Here is a 21,960-nt window from a genome sequence, read left to right on the forward strand (position 1 = left end):
CCACCCCCCCACCGCTGCCCCCACGTGGAGCGCATGCAGAGCCCCTTGTCCACGTGGCCACTTCTCGCGAGATGCGCGCCCTTGCAACTCTCGCGAGACACTCGCCTCGGCGAGAGAGAGAGGGGGGGGAGAGAGGGGGGGAGGTTCCCCTCCTAGCCCCGCCCACTTCCCCCACTAGCCACGCCCACTCCCCACAAGCCCCGCCCCTCTCCCCAAGCCCCGCCCCTCTCCCCCAGCCCCGCCCCTCGCGAGGCAGCTCGGCCCTCGGCCGCCATAATCGGCTCCGAGGCGGCGGCGGCGGCCCCCCGGCCCGCCTGACCCGAGCCTCCCTCGGCCTCCCTCGGTCTCCCTCGACCCCCCCCCTGGTCCGACCTCTCGCCCGGCCCCTGCCTCGTCTCGCCCTGCTACCCCCACCCCTCCCTCCCCACGTAGCCAATACTCCTACCCCCCCTACCCCCCACACCCCTTCACCCCGCATCCCGAGGGTTGTATCCGTATACCGCGTCTCTCTCAACGTTCGATTTCTCATCATCATCACCATCATCGTCGTCGTCGTCGTCGTCGTCTACATCGGCGGTGTCGCCTTCATCATCTTCTCCTCACGGACAGGTGATGTGGCACCGATTGGCGACATTTCTCACAGACGACGGGCCTCGTCTCGGCCCTCAGGTGGGCAAGGTGGAGACTGATGGAAGTCCCCCGGTTGTTGAGACGCGTTCGTCACGAATTGTCGCGGTCGCATCGAGTGTCCGTGTCGATTGATTAAGAGAGAGAGATGTTTGTGGTTGGTGCCGGTAGCGATCGTGGTGAGTGAGGGTGGTGGTTGTGGTAATAATGGTGGTGTCTTGAGGTTGTTGGTGATGGTCATCTGGTTGTGGTGGTGGTTGTTGTTGGTGGTGGTTATGGTGATGGTGGTTGTGGTGGTGTATTTGATGTTAATGCCAGTGATGATGGTGTCTGTGGTGGTTGTTGTTGTTGTTGTTGGTGGTGGTTATGGTGGTTGTGATGGTGGTTGTGGTGTTAATGCCAGTGATGATGGTGTCTGTGGTGGTTGTTCGTGATGTCTGTGGTGTTGGTCACGGTGGTCGGTGGCATCGTTTGGTGGTCATGGTGTCTTTGGTGGTCATGATGTCTTTGGTGGTGTCAGTGGTGACTGCGGTTGTGGTGATGGTGTTTGTGGTTGTTAGTGATGGTGGTGCCCATGGTGGTGGTGGTGTCAGCAGCTGCCATCAACTAGATGGCATCTGTGATGGTATCCGCAATTGTGATGGTGGAGTTTGCTGTGTGGATGGGTGGCTTAGTGGCCAGCGCGCCTAAGTTAAATTCCCTGTGTCGTAAATTATGCTTATACTTTGTTGTTTATTTAACACCCAACAAGTATGAATGTTGTTGCTGCGACGTGGTGCTGTTGAAGGGTGTTTGTTGGTTCGGATTGTAAGTGTCGGTCGTGAGTTTAAACCTCCTGGCTATTGTGGAGCCGAATGTTCGTGTCGTCATGGCATATGATCAGTAGCAGCTTATACATCATCAAGCAGCCCATGGCCAATTCGCTACCGAATTAAAAGGGCCCCTTCCAATACAACCGCCGTCTCTCACCAATCAATCAATAATAATAATCCACCGCGAATAAGCGAATTTCGCGGCTCCATCTCCTCCAAGTGACGAGCTTTTTCGGACGCGTTTCATTCCTTGGTGTTTGCCTGTCATGTCGTAGTCGTGTCCCATCGTCAGCCGTCGTTCAAAAGAGTCAATGACTTTCTCGATAGTTGAAATCGTGTCACCCTCTCCCCACCCCCGCGGACGTATTCATCCACGTGTTCCTCTATTCTGTCCTTAATGTTGCGTCGCGTTCGTCAATGTAATTGTGCAACTTGTTGCGACGTCAGTGGGCTATGGAGTACATGGAAGAGAGGGCAAATGTGTGAGTGTCCGTTGTTTGAACTCGGCTGGTTTTTTTTTGGTCGTGTCGTCTTTCATCACATCAGCAACAGCAGCAGCAAACATCGTCGTCATCACCATCGATATCATCCGATTGATCCTCATCGATATCGTCTTCGATACTGTTGTTGTGGCTTGGGTGTTGGTAAAAAAAAGCACCACTAGCATTGGTTGCACCGCGAGGTGAACGGAAGTCAAACATTGCTGTGTCAAGGATGGACTGGTCACGACCATGTGAATGTCGAGTTTCCAGCACGGCTAAGGAACGTTTATCGATCTTGTAATGCAACGTATTTTAAGGTTATATTTATTTTGTCAATCCACTGATATGTGAAGGCCACCTCAACCCCCCCCCCCCCGTGTAAGTCATGGGGGTTGACCATACTGCAACCACGCTGAGTCAGTGCGTGTGTGGTGAATGTGGGGGCCAGGCACAGGACTGGTTCAAGATACATCACTCACTACGGATGTCAGCCGTGGCCGGGAATCAAACTCAGCTTGCTGGGTCCCATACTACAATGCGCTGGCCGCCGTGTCACTGCGCAACCGCTATAGAATGAGGGGACAATTTAACTTTTTTTTTTATCTTTTAACAACGTGAAGTGAATGGTAAATGCTGTTTGGTAGCATCATTCCTTTATATATAGTTGATGCCCTGTGCTTTAAAGCACTTGGTTGATTGATTGACAAGCGGTCTGGAACTAAATTACAAAAACATGAATCCTGTCCACTGCGAGGAAGGTCTGTAATATATATTATGCATCTCACAGGGCATTGTATTGCAAAAGATTTATCTGGGAGGCTTCTGCAGTTGAACATTTTCTAGTGTTGCCTGTGTGCAAATCACCCGAAATATGCACTACCTGGTCAGGTCTCGGAAACGAAGCAGGCATGAGCCTGCTATACACAATCGCCGTGAGCAGCAAAATCCATTGTTGTACTGTACATCTGTGCTCCCCACCTTCACCAACCGGCAGCAACCAGTGCTGTGATGTATCTCAAATAAACCCTCCCCCACGGAACCAACACGGTGTGGGGAGGCCCTCATCCAGCAGCGGATTGACAAGAAGAGACTGTAACACGTGCATATGTGAAGTGTTGGTGAACACTGTGTCAAGCAAGGCTATGTGGCATTTGCCTCTTCCCCCCCACCCCAACTCTGTGGTTTGGATCTGTTTTTTGACTTCTCCCTGTTAGTCGTGGTTTGGTTAAGCGGCGTGTTTTGCCCGTCCCCCCCCCTCCTCCTCCTCCGAGCTCGTGTTTTGTTTTGCTTGAACTTCTAGACGGGAGGCCGCACGAGACCCGTCACAGTACGGGGGGGGGGGGTGAGGAGCCCTTCGACTCAATTCAGGGGTGACTGCCACGACCAGGGCCAGGCACAGCGCGCATCTAGGCAAGGTTCAACACTTTTGCTATTTGGTGTTTGATTATTTTGGTTCAAAATGATCGAACAGGATTCTGATGAGAATGCGCTCCTCATGGGAGCTGCTGTTAACCCCCCCTTCCCTTGCATCCAGGGCTCTCTGGGAAGCCCATCTGCCCTTGCCCCCCCCTTTCCTTGGCGTCAACCACTTTTGTTTTGCTTTAAACGCCAACGCTCAGCGCCGGCTTCTGATCCGTGTGCCCGTTCCGCGCGTGTCCCGTGCCTTTGCGTGCGCGTTTGCGTCTTTGGGCCCCCGGATTCACGTGCTTGTCGGACTTTGCCATTTGTCCAATTTTTGGCGAAAACGTGTCGAAGTTTCCATCGTCAAATGGTAGGCGGGCGGGGAGGGGGGTGGCCGATAGCCAAGGCGCGATGTGTTTTGGCCGTTTCGTCAAGATGCGAATCCGGGCCCCCTTTGTCTTTGCTTTGTGGACCTGTTTAGTGCCTATCTGCGCGCGCGTTATGTGCCTGCGCAGTTTGCACATGTTGTGCACAGCCCTGAGTCAGTGTTTGTAGTTTACACCGAATTTAATTACAATACCCAGCAATGGTGGGCCTTTTTACCGCACTTAGTTAACATTTAACATTGGCTTTATAGGGGACTGAATGCGTTTGTAAGCAAACATGTCCAATGCCGTATAATACACTGTATGGCATTGTCCATTACACTCCCACCTCTGCATTTTCCTTTCACGGTGTCTTCTTAACATTCGTAAAAGTTGACTTTTTTCCCATCGGATCATGATTTTTTTTTTTTGCCGAAGATGTACGCGGGGCGGCGGGCACGGGCGCCCTGCTCAATGCACAAACTGCCTTTCCGTCGCAGTGGAATTGACGCGCTGTCTGACAGCGAGCGCTCTGTGAAGTTATAGGCTCCTCTCTCTGCCTGGCCCCGCGTGCACATTAACGTGTGAAAAACAGGGCTGGCGTAGGCGTTTCTGAACTCTCCACGGTGCCTTGAAGCTGCTGGTGAACTTATTGACCCGCGGCAGCCCCAAGGCCAGCGCTCAGTGTGCGGAGCAGAAGAGAGCACGTGGGCTGCCTGCCCACTTGGGTGGTGCGAGGCTTTTGGCTGCTCAAATATTTCCTTGAGCCATAAAAACGTTGATGCCTCCTTTGCTGCTCCGCAGAGCTGGAGGGGTGATTAAAATACCTCGCGTTTATGCCCCAGCTCTGTGCATACACAATATTTGAATGTAAACACAGCGCGTGTACGTGTACGCGTACACAATGCAAGTGTGTGTGTATACCTCTTGGCGGCCGAGTAATGGTCACCTGCACAAGAGGACGTCCGCTGATGGGATGGAGCAATTACATCAGCTCGTATGCATGAGCGTTAGGTGGTTTATTCATTCTGAGGATCGTGAGAGATGTCAACGGCTTGGGGGGAAGCCTTCATCTATCAGTGGTTTAATAATAGCTGAAAACCATGCACCTATTGAGGGAGTGGCACTTTTGTAAACCGGTAGAATAGTTTTACGAGTGGATGTGGAGGCGTTGGCGTGATTTCGCTGATGTCCACTGTTTGATGCGAAGCAAGTTTTGAAGGCTTGCACGAAGTTAAGATCCTTGATATCAGACATCTGTGGTTAACTGCGCCCGCCGCCGTGATGTCTCCGATTTTGTTGGCTTTGCAGATGTTCCAGGCCGTATTGACTGTGTGTGGTTTAATGCGCAGTGTGTGCCAGTGTATGTTTGGTTAGGGTTAGGTCTCATGTTGTGCCCCCCCTTCTCCCTCCCGCTGCGTGCCTCTGATTTGCTTCTTTTTTTTTCTAAATCCACCGCCATGTAGAGAATAAACACTCGCACCTGAAGTTGTTTTCTGGGGATTCTTTTTTTTTTACTCCCAGTGACCGTGGCAAGTCTCAATTTTTTTTAGTTTTTACTGTGTTCACAATCTGTAAAATAATTCCTCATACCTTGTGGACTTAAGCCGCTCAGTTTCAAATGTCTTTTGGTTCAGAATCACTTAAGTGTTCACCCGCAATCCTACTTGAACATCTCAGGACAAAGTGAGTCACTGCTAATCTACTTGGCAATCATTGAGTTTATAGAAAGGTGCCGAGCACAAGTAGCTGATCCGTGACAGCTTTGAGATCCGTGTATATAAGTTCAGATTGGAATTGAAAGTATCGTGTAAAACAAAACACATATATTGGTACTCTATTCCAATTGTGGAGTAATTACAAAAGCTTCAGAGAATCAATGCTTAACATGGGGCCTGTAAACTTAACTATAAAGTATTTTTATTTTACCAAGTAAGGCCCACTGAGCTATGTATCTCTTTTTCAGAAGCGACCTGGCTAGAAATGATAGCTCAAACAAGTGGCTTATCACGTGGAACTTTTTCGCAGTCAAATATTAATAATGCATGTTACTAAATGTGGAGGGAAAAACTGTAGGAACCTGAGAAAAATCTACACAAACACAGGGAGAGCATGCAAATTCCGAATGTACAGTTTTGAGGTCGGGATTGAACCCACGACCTCCTATATACCAGGCGAGGTAGTTAAAATCTCGCTGCCGTGACACCCGGACATCTCGTCTAACCCAGACGACTACACCGCGGCTCTGAAAACCTCCTTTGTTGGAGTTTATTATTGTGAAATACTGTACTGTACCGGAAGCAACAACCCAGACAGCGTACATTAGTCAAAATATTTTTTATAAAAATAATAAAGGAATGTTTACAGCCTGTCGGATCAAAGGCTCCCCATCGGAGGGGTTGTTTGACCCATACTTCAGGCCGGTAAGTGCAGGTTGATGAAGGAAGACCCATGGCCAGTTCACATATCCGTTGCCACAGTTGAGAATCGAACTCTGTTCACAGAGTTTGTAGCGCAGTATGCTAACCAACCACTCCATCGTAACTCCTCCAAGTTTTAAATGCATCGTGGAGCGGTGTCGCAGTGATTAACGCACTGCGCTATTAACCTGGCGGTCTGAGCGCGATTCCCGGCTACAGCTGGTATCAGTGGCGAGTGATATCAGAACTGGCCCTGGGTGTCCCCCTTTACCAATCCGCAATGACCAACGTGGTTAGGTATTGTCAAACAACCCCTGTGACGCAAACGGTATGGGGAGGACCTCATCCAGCAATGGATTGACAAAATGGTGTCAATTATTCTTATTTTTCTTCTTGGTTCTTTCGGTAAAGTCACGTAGAAGGGAAGTAATAAAATAATAAAAATAAAACATAATAAAATGTAAAATAATTCTCACGACGTTTCGGCCACAACACAAGCAGCCTTGCGTTGTGGCCGAAATGTCGTGAAGTCAAGTAGAAGGGAAGTAATAAAATAATAAAAATAAAACATAATAAAATATAAAATAATTCTCACGACGTTTCGGCCACAACGCAAGCAGCCTTGCGTTGTGGCCGAAACGTCGTGAGAATTATTTTATTATGTTTTATTTTTATTATTTTATTACTTCCCTTCTACGTGACTTTACCGAAAGAACCAAGAAGATGAATCCCTGCAGTCACGAAAGCTTTAAATCGAAAAATATTCTTATTTTATTACTCTTAACAATATTTTGAATAATGCGCGCTATCTAGGTTGTTGCTTCCGGTAAAGTACAGTATTTAAAAAATAATAAAACCTCAATTTAGCTTGCAGCCACTTGGAATCCCAAGTGTTTTCTTCCGGTTTTGGCCATGTGAGAATATCTTCTCTCAGGCTTTTTGCCTTAATTCTACGCTTGAAATAACAATTTTAATTTGTTTTATGCAAGACTTTCAATGCCAATTTAAGCTCACGTACCACATGTACACAAATCTCAAAATACCTAACTTTACAAAGCAACAGCATGGGCGCCATGGTGGCGAGGTGTTAAATACCTTGCCTGGTCTACAGGAGATCGTGGGTTCGATCCCGACTGACGCCTGTATTTTTGGAGTTTGCGTGTTCTCACTGGTCGCGAGGATTTTTCACCGTGTCCTTCGGATTTTCCCTCCATATTTAAAAACGTGCGTTTCAAGTATTTGGCTGCAATAAATTTCCACATGATAAGCCACTTAGTTGAGCTATCATTTGTGGCTATGCCGCTTCTGAAAAATGAGTTATACAGCTCAGTGGGCCTTAACCTCACGAATTAAAAAAAAAGTTGTTAAAAATAGTTTAATGTTTTCCCGCCATCACTCTGGCTCACGGAGAAAGAGTTCACTGAGCCCCTGTGACATTTACGAGTCTTGGATTGGGTGGCAGAGTTGGGCACTGAGCGATGGCGCGCATACGTGACCCTGCGGTGGATACCTGCGGGGCGCCGTGCCGGCACCGTCAGCTGTGACGTGCTGGCCCACTGCCAAGGCCCTCTGCGCCATGCAGCGAGCGCAGCGGGTCCGGCCAGCCGCGTGGCTTCCCGCACTTTAATTGCCCGCCTCTCTCTCACTCGCCACTTTGTCAGCCCGTGCCGAAAGCCGTAATCCGTGACCGCGTGTATCATCCGGACTCGCTTGTAGGTCAAGCGTATTAATAGAACATCCCCCGCTGCACACGACCAAAATGCCGCGAAACAATACCTTTTGGACCTGCGAGCTGCTTTTCCATGGTGTGTTTGATGCTCCGCCATGCCAAGTATTTTGGAATATGGAAAGCCTTACCTTGGTGTCTTTTTTCTCTCATAAAAACTCGAGAAATTAAGTTTTCCATTACGTACTTCTACTCCGTGAAATTCGGAATATAATTAATTTGATGCGTGCATTTTTGGTGCATTTTTCTAGAACCCAGCTCACGAGGCTTACCAATGTTTTTAGCAACCGAACCAAATAATTGTGCAGTGTGTCAAATTTCAAAGGCTTATCTTACTGTCTCCCTGTAATCTTGAAAAGTAATTTTCGTTGGCAGCAAGCCTTCGTTTCCAGGTTTTGCCGCAAACGCAAGGAGGAGTGTTGCTTTTCACGTTGTTTAAATTCCCTGGATCGTGCACAAACTTTTAAGCGCTTGCCCCCCAAGTATGTCCACCAGATTTAATCTCACTCTGCCTCCAAACCGTGGGGCTCAGGCACACCTTTTTAATGTTCAAAATATTCGTACTTTATTTTGTTTTACTATTGTATTATTTTTCAGTCGCTTTGCCACGGTATGTTATGCTTTAATGTTTCCATAACTTTCGTTTTTATTTTTTTATTTTAAAAAGTTATGAAAATAACGTTGCCCCATAATGAGTTGAGCGAGAGATGAAAAGATTATGGATGCTAGATTTGAAGCTTTCGTGACTGCAAGGATTCATACTCTTTGTGTGTCAGACACACTTAAGCGGTTCTGCTTTCGCTACGTTGTCCCCACCTGAAGAAGGACGCTTGTGTTGCGCCCGAAACGTCGTGATTTAGTTTAGTTGTTTTCATTTGTTTGATTTTTTACCTACGTGACTTTACCGAACACGTTCCTTCAGAGTGGGCAGGTAGGAACTTGGTTCAACCAATCCGGGAGCGTACATGTTTGGGAGGGGCTCTGCACGACAGACAGACAAATAATCCCTGGTAGGCAGTGTGGAACTGTTGTTCCTACCTGTAAAACCAAAGAGTATTATGGATGCTCTCACGATGCAATGGGTTGCACACTGTTTCTTGCAACCTAAGAGTTCTCCAGCGCAGTGAAATCTCTCAGTTGTGTCTGTTGGAACAGTGGTGCAATGTTCATAAATTCCCACCCCATCTCTGTCCACCTAACAGTATGCAGTAAATAGGTACGGCAACGGTTAGTTGATCGGCAGGTTTTGCGTGGTGAGTTTAAAGTGTGGGTATTACCCACCTATTCCGAAATGTTTGGTCGGAGTGGAAGAGTAGGCTAAGTTTCCTCTTGAGGGATTCTGTAGCGATCCCTCTAGTTGAGACTTTCTCAAGTAGAGGCTCTGCTGCCAGCAGTGCCAAGAGCAAGCATTCTACAGGGTTCTATACTTTTAACTTTTAGATGAAAAGATGAGCCTTCACTCAAATGCCACAAAGGAGGATCTCTTTAAATGTGGTGTTTTTCATCCTTTAAGAAATGCATTAGTAACACTTATTATTCTGATTATGATCATTAAATGTAACGTTTCCCATGGAACAAACCCTTTGACCTGCCTGTTGCAAGGATAAATAAGAAACAGAGCCAGATATATTTTACTTTTGCCCATGGGTGGAGAATTGTATGAGTTGGATTTCTCCAATTTTTGCTTTAAAAAATAACTTGCGTGAAATTAAATTACAGTTGTTGTTTTTCTTTACGCAATTTCATATTGTTATTTATGAAGTAATTAGATCCGTAACCGATTTCCACTCGTGCTTTTAGGTTTTATTATGTGGTGCAATAACCTGTAGGTTGTAAAACTTTATGGTCTGGAAATTCTTATTGCAAGGACTGTTAAAAGAACACACTTTTCTTTAGCACGAAGCAGAGTTTGCCTGCCTGCCTGCCTTGTTAAACTATTTTTTCCCCTCCGAGTTATATTCCAGTTATGCTACCGGCGTGATGTCATTAGACAAATAAATCTCTGTTTAGAACTCTAGCAGCAAGCAGTGCACCATCCTGTGTTGGAGAATAGCCCCAGAAGATGATGTCACAGAATTACTTCTGAAGTCAATTCACCTGTTATCTTCATCAACACTAAAGGCACACCTTATTATATTTGCCCTGAAAAGCATGATCATTGCACGTCATTCAGATATTAAATAAGCGGAAGTAAATGAAAACCCAAATTTATTTTGATGCGTGTTTGGTGTTTTCATTGGTCACTTGCTTGAGACCACCAATTTGCTGCTTTGAGTATCGCCTGTCAATCAATCAAACCAAAATTACGTATTTTATCCGGTGTGTTTTTTTCGTGCAATCATTTGTGACCAGGCTGACACCATCAGTGGTTTAATCGCAGGTGGCTGAAACCTGGATTCTAACCCGGGTATCTCGGCAAATGCCAGTTCAATGCTCTGACCCCATCTCCTTGGCAACTTCACAATGGACATTGATGTGTGTATGTATGTTGAACGTCTTTCGCACCGTACGTAGCCAACCGTGCTAACGGGGGAAGGACAAACTTACACAAAAAGCAGTTTTTAAGAAATTAGTTTTCAATCTTGATTTAAAAGTGCAAAGCTTCAGTGGCTTCATAATATCAGAAGGAAGAACGTTCCAGACGGCCGCAGAAGCGCGTCCGAAACCGCGCGATGCAGTGATTATCAAACCCGTAAGACCTCGAAGTGTGGAGGTAACCCTTTTTGCCCAGTAGCTTGTGGCTGGCTGTAGTCAGGCCGGTGAGTTGCGTTGCACGCCATCCCTTTGAGGCCGAGCGGTGTCTGAAATAGCACGTTTGTTACCGTGAGATGTCGCCACACGCTGCTGCCACTGCTGCTGCCGCTGCTGCGGTGGTAATGGCACGGGCATGTCGAAGTGTGGTCGCGGTGCAGGAGCGGATGAAAATTACCCTTCCCTCCCATGAATCACGTCCTAATGTTGTTTAAAATAATTTTAACATTTCCTGCCCACGCATCGGCCCCTGTCTGAGTTGGGGAGTTCTGATGCCTCCGTCTGTCTGTGTTTACATTTAGTCATCCGTACAGTGTGCGCAGGCTTGTTTTGTAAGCAGCAAAACGGCAATGTTCAACAAAAAAATAAGTTGTCAGGGGCCACAAGTCCTGTATTCACGTGGCTTCGAGACAAAGTTAATGGGCCTCACATCGTCATTGGAAAACAGGTAGTGCTTGTAAACACGACACATTAAGACACTGCTGCTACTTTCACCTATGGCTCATTCACTCAGAATGCACCTGGATTTCATCAGCTTTTTTAAACAAGGTTGAGTGGGGGGGCAGTGCTTGTATGGGCGATTATAATATACAAGTTGTCAACGGACTGTGGGGCTATTTCATGGGCAATAGGGGGCAGTGCGGCAGCATCGCTTGCTGTGCTGTATGTCTGTTCCCACATCTATGCACCCCATCTTTACCAGCCCACTTGGACCGGCATGGGAAAGTGTGGTCAGATAACCCCACACTACCGCTGTGACGTGGGGTAGCCCTGATCTAGCAGTATATTGATAACAAAAAAACTGTCCGTTTACATGACACTCTCCACCTACCTTTGACAACCTTGCACATCGACGCTGTGTAAAATAAGCTGTGGGCCTGACCTCGTACAACATTTATTAATTCCAAAATTCAATTAGTTAAATGTACAAAAAAAGGCCACCATTGGAATCGGCTAATTTGATTAATATCATGTCCTGAATTTTCATCTTTTTAAAAATTTTAAGTTTTATTCGTGGCAATTTGTATGATAGATATGCATTGTAGATAATTATGAAGCAGGATTTGTTTTAATGGGCAGGCTTTAAATAGCGTAAGAGTAATTGTGTATTCCTTTGCAAATTAATGCATGCTTTGTATAAAAGTGGCCCATTGTGCAGCATGTGCAAGTTGCGGTACAAACAAGTCCTTGTGGATGTGTGGTGTGGTTGGCATTGCCATAGGGTCGTGTATTGGTTACTTTTGGCAGCATCGATTTTCAAACAAAAGAATTGCCGCGGTCCGCCTGGGTCCAAGGAGAGAGAGAGAATTTGTGCCCAGAGTCATCAAGTCCAATCGTGATTATTGTTCAACAAATAATAAAGCCGCTATTGATTCTCACAAAAGCTGGGAAGAATTTATAATGAGCGGCATAATTCGTGCCCTGGGTTTTTAGTTTCTGCCGAGCTGGGTTTTGCCTCTCGGGCGATGCCGTTTCACCGCGCAGCAGCCTGCAGCCAGCTGTCCGCACGGCCCGACTATGCTGTAGCCACGAGTTGCGTGCTGCTGGAGTTGAGTGTTTTAACTAAAAGGGCATGAGAACTCCTTGAACAGAATCATTTTGCACATTGTGTTGTGCATAATGCCAAGTTGGTCACAACGATTGTTTGACCATGCTTCACAATGCAGGCCAGTGGGGGTTGGTGAATGCATGGAGGAGCATAGATGCGGGAGCATGTAAGTAGAGGCAAACTTAATCTGTACGCAGTGCCTACTGCTACCCACCAACCTAGCAGCCCTCATGTCGTCGCTTCAGATGTTCTCTGTTCATAGTTAGTTTGTTGCGGTTGCACCCTGACTCAAGAGCCGCATGGCTCACAGGGCTATACCTAATAGATGAAAGCTTGAAACTTGATCCCGTGTGCGCATGGCGATCACCCATTCAAGCACTAATCCAGGCTCAAAACCTGCTTGGCTTCCAAGACCTTCCAAGCGTGGGCGTATTCTGGGTGATTTGGTCATCGGCTGTGCACATCACTGGCAATACAATCAGTGAGTGATATTATTGTTGTTGATGCTGTAGCACGGTGGTCTGGTGGTCACCACATGCTCCTATGGGTCCTGGGTTCACAGCCTGCTCCAAATTTAACCTTGGCCTGCTCTTAACGTTCTGGGGGGGGGGGGGGCGGAGTGGTGGTGGTGGTGTGGGGGGTGACGGGGTATTAGCTAGCAAAGTTATCAAACCACCTGCGCTTTTTTTTGTGTGCGAGCACACGTGCAGCCAGAACAAAAATGTCCACTCGTGTAAAGTACACGTACGCTCTCGACACACACACACACACACCATCCTCGCACTCGGCCATTCATAGCGTGAGCTGCATCTCCCTGACTCACCTGGGGAAGAAATCTTGAAAAGAAATGGGAAGTGCAAAAATAACCAAAACCCTCCACACGCGCCTCACGTGCACAGTCAGCAGCAGTCCCATCGCCACTGCCTTTTTATGGGTCGTCGTAAAATGCTTTTCTCTGCCAGCTGCACTCTTAGGGCTTAACAAAGCAACTCCTTTTCTGCATTTGTAAAACATTACGCTGTGTTTTTTATAGCACTTAAAACAGTTGTTTTTGTATTGTGTTTTTTTTTACATGTGGCTAACTGGTTGTGGTGACCTTATGTAATAGTGCACTGTATGTGGACGTGTTTTCTGCAATGCCAGTCCACGTGTGCGAGAGTGCACCCAAGTCCGTACCTAGCGTCTTTGTTTTAGTCATCATATACAATCATCCATCTGATGGGTGTTGTTATCACGCTGCAGAAATCGCTTTTTGTAGTTCCCCCCCCCCTCCCCACCTTGTTGGAAAGCACACGTGTAATACCAGCGACTTGTTATTTATTACCGCAATATCACCGCGGACTTTTCAAAGGCAAGCTTGTTTTAAAAATCAAAAGAATCTGATCGTCTTCCGCAACACAAAGCAGCGCACGATTTGTTCGCCTAGATAGCATCGCAATGAGGTACATTGGAGTCTGGAAAAAAAAATCACGCGGCACAAAGATCGCAGATAATACTTTTCTCTAAAGATGTATGGCTTTTGTTTTTGTTGTTGTTGTTGTTGCTGCTGCGAATTCCTTCTCTTAGCCGAAACGCTCCGCATATGCTCTGCGGTTGCACGTAACGCAGACGAACACCCACCACTGCAGTGCACGTCGCGAACGGCACTTTTGCTGCACAACCAATACGCGCGGCAATTGTTTTGGTTTTGAGATTCGGCTCGGCAGATTTTTAAGTGTGGGGGGAGGGGAGGGAGGGAGCCACACACAACGAGAGAGGGGGGGCCGGGTTTGTCTGCAAGGAGGCCGCTGCTCTCCGCTAATTTCCCTTCCTCTTTTTGACTACTTTTTTTTACAAATTTCGATTTAAAGCTTTCGTGACTGCAGGGATTCATCTTCTTGGTTCTGTCGGTAAAGTCACGTTAGAAGGGAAATAATACAATCCCGAGAATGGCGAGAGAGCCGCCTGTGTGGACGCGTGCGTGTGTGCGGGCTGGCGTGTGCTGGCTGGCGCTCGCGAGGAGGAGGAGGAGGAGAGTTGGCACCACACGGCTTTTGCTGAAGGCTATTTCCTTTTGCCCCGGGATATTTTTAGCCACACACATTCCTCAAGCGTGGATTTGCCCCCCCCCCCGCCATACCCCCCCCATACCCCCCCCACCCTCTGCGCGCTGGCTACTGCCGAGAGAGATGAGCACCCCCCCCCCACCCCGTCCTGATCGATCAGTCCACCCTCGTGCCCCCCGGGGGGGGGGGTGGTGGTGCTTGCGTTTAGTCGACACCAGTTCGATTACCCCACCGAAGGTTAACGCCGACGAACGAACGACCGGGCGGAATGCGGAGCGCGGCCAATGTCACGGTGCCCGATAGGTGGAAGAGGCCGATTGGTTTGGCTGTTTGGCGTTCTGGGCGGACAAACCGCGCACGGTGCACCCCCGTGGTGAATGGAACATTCCAATAGCAGCCGATATCTGACCCTGCCTCCCCCAGCCCAACGTTCTCACCCCTTCACCTGCACCGTGGTTATTTTCTCTGCCACTGGCACTAAAGGGCTTGTGTGTGTGTGCGCGTGTGTAAGTGTGCGTGATTGCATCACGGCTTGCATGGCGGTTGCAGAAGGAGCCGTGCAACCTCGTCATGTGGTCATTTAATCCCAAACAAATCCGAGCATTCAGTGCATGAATAGCTTCGCTTAGTACTCCCACGAATACTACTAGTGTTACCGTTCACATACTGCTACCACTGCCACAACTGAGAGCAGCCGCCCTTATTACTGCCACTTGTAATTGAGCTCTCAGGAAAAATTAAAAGTTAACTAGCTTAACGTTGAATTTATAATTATCCAAATTGAACTACAAAAATGTGCTATTTTTAAATCGTATAAACTGTCGGGCTTCAGCTGCCCCCTGCTCGGCGTGCTGACACGTGCAGCCTTTCATCTCGGGGTTGCTAAAATCTGAATTAACGCTACCTTGTGATGACACCGTGGCGAAGAGAATTGGCCTTCATCTGCTGAGTGGAGTTTCGCATCGCGGGGGCCGTGGCGGCCTGGGAAGGCCTTCATCCAGCGGCGGTTCGATCACGGCCGATAATTATTTTTCGGTTCGATAAAATGTGAAGCCAGTCAGCAGATGCTCCTGCCCGACCAAGAAAAGTGGTGGGGTGTGGTGGTGGTGATTCAGCGAGTCTCAGAGCACGGTGAGAGAGGAGGTTAAATGCCACCCTGGCCGGAAGCGCAAACAGGCCGGGTGCATCTACTGATTGCAGTGGGGTCCTGACCCACTTGCCATTGGCTGCATGGCGACATTGCGGGCAGAGCCGCCACGGGAGGCGCGTGCGGCGCGGGCAGAGTGTGACGCGTCACCGGATGTTGGCTGTCAATTGTGTCTTAACTTTAGGGCTGAGCTCGCGCACTTTCCCGCGACCTGAAGAGTGGGTGGACGGACACCCAGGCTGGAGCGTAAAGGGCACGCCGTTAAGTGTTGTTGCGCCGTGTTGTGAAAGCCGAATCTTGAGAGGAGGCAACAGTGATTTTTCAACACTCGTCAGACTTATTGTCCATTACAATAAGAAAGTCCTTACGGGCGTGTTAATCCAAGATCGACACAATGGTTGCCAGCCTCTGCTACCTATCTTCCACGAGAAACCCTCTAACCACGATTCACTTCTCCTCTGCGCCGGAGAGTGCAGCAGAAGCATAGGTCGTATTGACACTGCAGCTCTCTTGCAAGCTTAACAGGACTGGCCGGTCTGGCCAGTAGGCGCCCCATGCAGTTACTTAAATGTTTTGAGTGCGGAATCCCTCCCGCCGGGTCACAGTCGCGCAGAATGCGGCGGCGCTCGTGTCGGGCGGGGGGGCGTAGACGGGTCTGTCTGGGAGAGCCAGTCGGTCGGACGTATGCCGAAACAATGGAAGGTATTATCTTGCCAGGCCCTGTCAGGACCACCCCCCCCCTCCTCCTCCTCTTTGCTTATCAGAGGACTTCCTCGCAGGGTCAGAGGCCGCCTGTCCTGCGCAATATCAGGGGGGCGCCGAGGCTGATGGGTGCTGGGACATGTGGTTGCCACGCGGAGGAAGGGAAATTGCGCAGCTCTTGTGAAACGGGACGTTGCGATAAATGGGCAGGGGGCAGCAAGGGGGGTGAGGGTAGGGGAGGGCGAAGGGGGGGCAGCTGCTCTGCCCGTGATGGGCAGGGCTTTGGATGTACAACGCAGGTTTGTCTTTCTTGTCGTGTGTACCTGTCATCGTGTTTTACTTGGGGCTTTTTTTATTTTTGTGGGGCGGTGGTTGGGGGGGTGGAATTTTACGAAAGTTGGGGTTTGTGCAGAGGGGGAAAGACCGTGCAGTAGCCTCACCTGAGCTTCACCGTGTTGCACAAACCCTTTCTCACAGCCACTTCCTGGAACAAAAAAAATGTGCCACAACTGCGTCGTACGTGTTTGCGGATGCGCTGCGCAACTCCTCGAATGTGCTTTCAAAGTCGTGCCGCGCATTGTTCGGGCATGATCCACGAGGTTTTTCTCCATGGGGTGGGAGCCTTTCTTGACGCACTGTTGTTTTCGGCTTGATGTCCCGACGTTTCGCCACCACGCTGGGTGCTTCTTCAGGAAATCAAGAGACGCTCCCAGTCGGTGGGAGCAAAACGATGAACATGATGCCAAAAAGTATTATGCAAGTTGCCTGGGTGGATTATGGTTACCTGTAAATCGGCTTCTGAATGAAGGCATCCCAACCGCGTGCAGGTTTCGGGGATTATTTTATCATTTTACCACGCTGGTCAGTGCTGGTCGGTGAAGGCAGCGAGTGTATAGATGTCAAAACATAGTTCAGTACAAAATTAGATTTTGCTGTACTGCCCTCTGTTGACAACGTAAATAAATTAACAATGGCGAGTTTATTTGAGTAGTAAATGTTGTAATAAACACGCGTGTAACAGACACGCGGTACTTATCCGTTATGTATGACCCATAATCTCCTAAGAGGCCATAATGCATTTTGCACATGATTACTGTACCGCACCGATCAGATCCCCAAGGTGAGATTGGAAATCTCTCGCCCATAACACAACCGAGCAGCATTTTGTTTAATTGGCTGCAGCTGCTGATGAGACTCAGAAAGTCAAAACCAATCGATCAAGCGTTTGCCCACGAAAACAAGTGCTGCTGGAAAACATTACACCCAAAATACTCGTTTGCGCGGTTGAACTAAATTGTCACGTTTTCTTTTGTCGTGAAATATTGCCCTGCCTGGTTATTTATTTCATACTTTGCTTTTCAGAAGCTGGCGTCCCTTTGGTGAATCGACAACTGTTCCCGTAAATTAGGAGAAATGCTGTCAGACCATTTCTGGACCTTCATCGCCGGTGGTGGCACGTTGACCTCTTTTTAGGGCGTTCGATTTTGGCATTGCTTGAGTTATTGTTAGATAGGTAAACTGCATGACCCAGCTAAGTGCCGGTTGATGCCAGATGTTTTATGTTTTTTCAAAGGTGAGATACGGCGGCCGGTCGGGCATGTGGGAGCGTGGGAGACGTGCAGGTGGCTGTGAGAGGATGGGGACGTAAGTGTATGTACGTGGGGGGGCATGAGAGGGTGGGGTGGTGCGTGGGTGGGTCACGTTTTGGGGTGGGGGGTGTGTGGGAGCGTGGGAGACATGCAGGTGGCTGTGGGAGGCTGGGGGGGGCACATAAGTGTGTATACATGGGGGGGGGGCATGAGAGGGTAGGGTGGTGCGGGGGTGGGTCACCTTGAGGAGGGGCGTGGAGCTGGGGTTGTCATCTGATAAGTCCATCCACTTGTGTATTCTTAAAAATGTTAAATGTGCCCACTTTTATATATTTTTCTAAAACATCTGCATTTATAATTTCCGAGCAGAGTTATTCTCATAGCCGATTGAAACCGGAGCAAGGCGCGACCGCACGTGCGTGCGATCGTTGGGTTTGCAGATTGCATTGTTATCGTCTCGCGGTGGCGAGATGTTAACTACCTCGCCTAGTATACAGGAGGGTGGCGTGGGTTCGATTCCGACCCTGATGCCTGTATATTTGGAGTATGCATGTTCTCCCCGTGATCGCGTGCATTTTTCTCCGGGTCCTCCGGTTTTTCCCTCCACATTTAGAAACATGCGTTTTAAATATTTGGCTGCTGTAAATTTCCACTTAAAAAGCCACTTTGTTGGGCTATGAATTGTGGCCAGGTCGCTTTTGAAAAATAACTACATAGGCTCAGTGGGCCTTACCTGGTTAAAATAAAGAAAATGTTTAGTTTTAGCTTGAGATCGCTCCCTGTAAGAGATATCATCAGGGTTGGGGAACACTGCTCTGACCTTCTTGGGGTACTAACGGCACAGATGTCCACGCCTGCGTTACGTGCGCACTGTGTTCATATAAACTGGAGGCGGCGGCGACGGCAGTAAGCCTTCAGTGGGAGAAATTTATATGAGGGGGTAGGGGAGAGGGTGTAACTTCTGATCTCGACAGACCCCTTAAATCTCCCTCTTTTTTTTTAGTTTGCAAGACCCCGGGGACAGTGTTTAAGCCTCGTCAGAAGTTCAGTTTCAAGTGAATTTGGCTTCAGCATTTTTTCTCAGAATACTTCCAACAACTGCCAGAGGTGGATGCTAACAGTTGTTACGGCGTTGGCTTTTGGCGCGTAGTAATTGCAAACGTGCGGGAGAATTAACGCTTGGATGAAGAGGGGGGGGGGGTGAAGTGGCAGCGGTACAGGGGTTAGAGCACCGAGCTATGAATCTGGCAATCGGAGTTCGATTACTGTGCATGGCTACCAGCAGTAGGGAGCTATATATAAACCGGTTCTGGGCCACCTCTCCTTCACCAGCAACACGCACTGACCACTATGGTGAAGTACAACTCCCTCAAAACAACACGGTGAGAGGAGATGTTCATCCAGCAGTGGATTGACGTGGCTTTAAATTGTTACGCAATTAAATTTGAATCATTGGATTCAAATGGATTCGGTGCATTGAATCACACACACAGGAATTTATTTCCAAAATATCCAAATTCTATGCCAGTTATACATTGTGTGCCTGCGACTACGTACGGTACGCGAAACAACTTCAACGTACATATGTTTAAACAAATGGACTGAAAAATCTTGAAGTAATACAAATGAGATTAAAAGTTAAAACGAAAATAATTCGGTGAGAACTCTCTCACCTGAAGGACGATTCCCTGTGTTGTGATCGAAACGTCGTGATCTATTATTTTTTTAATCTACGTGACTTTACCGAAAGACCCAGAGTATGAATTCCTGCAGTTGCGAAAGCTTTAAATCGAACATAGTTGGGTCTTGAATATTTCTATGACTAATACGTGCCTTTGACCAAAGCACAAGGAAGGCTCCCCCAATCTTACCAGATCTCTGATGCCGAGCAGCAGTTGAGCCTGCTCACGTGGGATATGACCACCGTGCAAAATCAGGTTGTTGCAGGCTGCGGGACTTTGTGGTGGGCAGCAGAGGGCAGTGCACCTAAATACAGGTAGTCCCCGACTTACGATGGAGATGCGTTACGACGACCCCATCGTAAGTCGAAAATATCGTAAGTCGAAAATATCGTAAGTCGAAAATATCGCAAGTCGAAAATATCGCAAGTCGAAAATGGCCTAGCCTACCCAGGAGTCTTAAAGAATGGTGATATTTGAGCAAAACAGAACAATTTACAGTACCGTACTGTATAAACTATATGCGTACAGTACATCCCGGCAGCGTCCCAACGTACAGTATCGTACCTCGTATGCTGCTGCGTTGGCCTGCCGCGAGAAATGTAAAATATTTTACAATTTTGTCATATCGATATCACCATCGTAAGATCGACATATCGTAAGTCGGACCATCGTAAGTCGGGGACTACCTGTACATCCATCTTACTTGAGTTCCTCGCTAAAAAAAATCGATGTTACCATCTCCACTAACCCACACTGAACAGCATGGTAAAGTATCGTTTTATTGACTCTTGTAACGGTAAGCTTTTATTTTTTCCTTCCGATATTAGGATGCCGCTGGAGCTATGCACTTTTAAATCTAAATTGAAAACGAATTTCTTTAAAACTGCTTTTTACACGCTTTTTAGTAACTATGTTGTTGTTGTATCCTCAAATCTTGTAACTCAATTTTAACCCACTTCCCAATGTAGTATCGACTGCAAACTTGGTATACTTATGTCATGCTCATGACAATACTATATTCTATCATAAAAAAAATATTTTTAAACATTGTTATGTTTCGGCTTGGGTCTAATTGTCCACGCTCAACTGACGTTGTCTGTAAATCACCACGGCCCCTTACGTTATGGCAAGCTTCGGGGCCACTTCCTGGAGTCGTGGAGTTCTACCATTACTAGTAAAAAAATAAAAAATATTACTTATTTGTGATTAGTTTGTTGTCCTTTCCCCGTGCCTCCGATTATCACGGTTGGCTACGTACGGTGCGAAAGAAGTTCAACATATATACATTTCGGCCAGTGCCTGTTTTGAAGACGGTCCTTTGCCAAAAATGTTATAACGAGGTTGATGATTGGCTACGTAATTGCTTTTCCTGGGAAATTTCTCCAGGCGAGGATACCTCACACGTTTTCATGAAAACTACAAAGTCCTTCACGCATGCACTGCAAACCTTCCACACCGCTTGCCAATACCAATGCTCAGATCTGTGTAGTATTTGGTGAAATGCGGACAATGAAACTATTTCAAGAGCCTTTTGCACGTGAAAAATAAGTTGTGTTGTCCGATTGTGCATGAATTTGCACCGCTCCGTTCGTGATGCATGCTATTGCCAGGGCAATGTCCCCCCCCCCCGCACCCTCTGCCTGTCCTGTATTAACAGCAAAACCCAACTCCCTCCCCCCGTTGCTGCCGGGACAACGGTGAACACAGGGCGGTTGCATCTCGAGAGAGATTCCTTGACTTAAACAAACATTGGCTGGTTCAGATTACACGAGAGCCCTTCATTTCTTGGTCACGCGCACAATGTTTGCTAAATAAATGAAGTGTGGCCTTGTAAACGTGCACATTGCACATGGCGTGTTTTGGTAACGGGCTGTACGATTGCATACGTGCAGTTACATTATTATCTACATTTGCGATAGCAAAAAAAAGTTAATACTAAGAGGCAGGTTTGTCAAAAATTCTGCTAACAGGCCCCTTAATCCATTCCAAGAGGAGCAAGGCCTTGTTTGTTTTTACACTGGGATCTCCAACAAGAGTTCAGTTACCCGAGTTAGTTTTCCTAACGAGACCACCCGTAAATTGCTGAATAAATTTGGCATCGCTGCTGAGCTTGTGTTTTGGCGTAGACCATTGGCGTAAAATATCTTCTGCGCGTTGGTCTGATGCAGCCAGCTCTGTTTTGCATCCGGTGGGCACTGCGATAGTGTGGCATTCACGTGATGCGTTTCCAAAACAAATGCCCCAGTACTCCCAAGTGGAAATATCCTCCTTGCCAGCTCGTTCGCAATTTGTGAAAGTTGGTCTTAAAAATACAAATGTGTGTGATGATCTCCAGAGTAACCGATGGGTGCAGGTTGCTGACAATCTCGGCAATGGGTCTTGGTACACCTTGAGATGCGGTATTACTTAGACATGCTTGCATATTGAATCGTTATAATTTGTATGCATCACAGAAAGTAGCAAACGCAATGTGGCAGACACATCTTGACAAAACATTTGAAACATGTCACATTGCCTTGGTGATCTTTTCCCCCTCGTTGGCAATAGAGATATGGGTGAATTTTAACATTTGCCAATGTTAATAAATGCCCCTTTTCGTCTGATTCATGAAAATTGGGCCCAAATTGTTTAGGTGGTTTTCAGGTACCCGACATTTGTGACG

General features: G+C 47.7%; 1 protein-coding gene across 3 annotated transcripts in view; it reads left to right on the forward strand.

The window, feature by feature from the left end:
* Positions 1–376: 376 nt before the first annotated feature.
* Positions 377–21,960, forward strand: part of TAB2 (TGF-beta activated kinase 1 (MAP3K7) binding protein 2) — a 65,171-nt gene continuing 43,587 nt past the window's right edge. The window contains exon 1 of one of the 3 annotated variants that reach the window (XM_061567585.1): positions 377–669. The gene's annotated coding sequence lies outside the window, so the exon portion shown is untranslated. Of the gene's footprint in view, positions 670–17,649; positions 17,672–21,960 lie in introns of those variants that run through there. The other 2 variants (XM_061567575.1, XM_061567594.1) reach the window with 2 other exon arrangements.

This window comes from Lethenteron reissneri, chromosome 5, assembly GCF_015708825.2.
Source record: "Lethenteron reissneri isolate LAM-NWPU_2019-01 chromosome 5, ASM1570882v1, whole genome shotgun sequence".
In the NCBI taxonomy this organism is placed as follows: Eukaryota; Metazoa; Chordata; class Hyperoartia; order Petromyzontiformes; family Petromyzontidae; genus Lethenteron; species Lethenteron reissneri.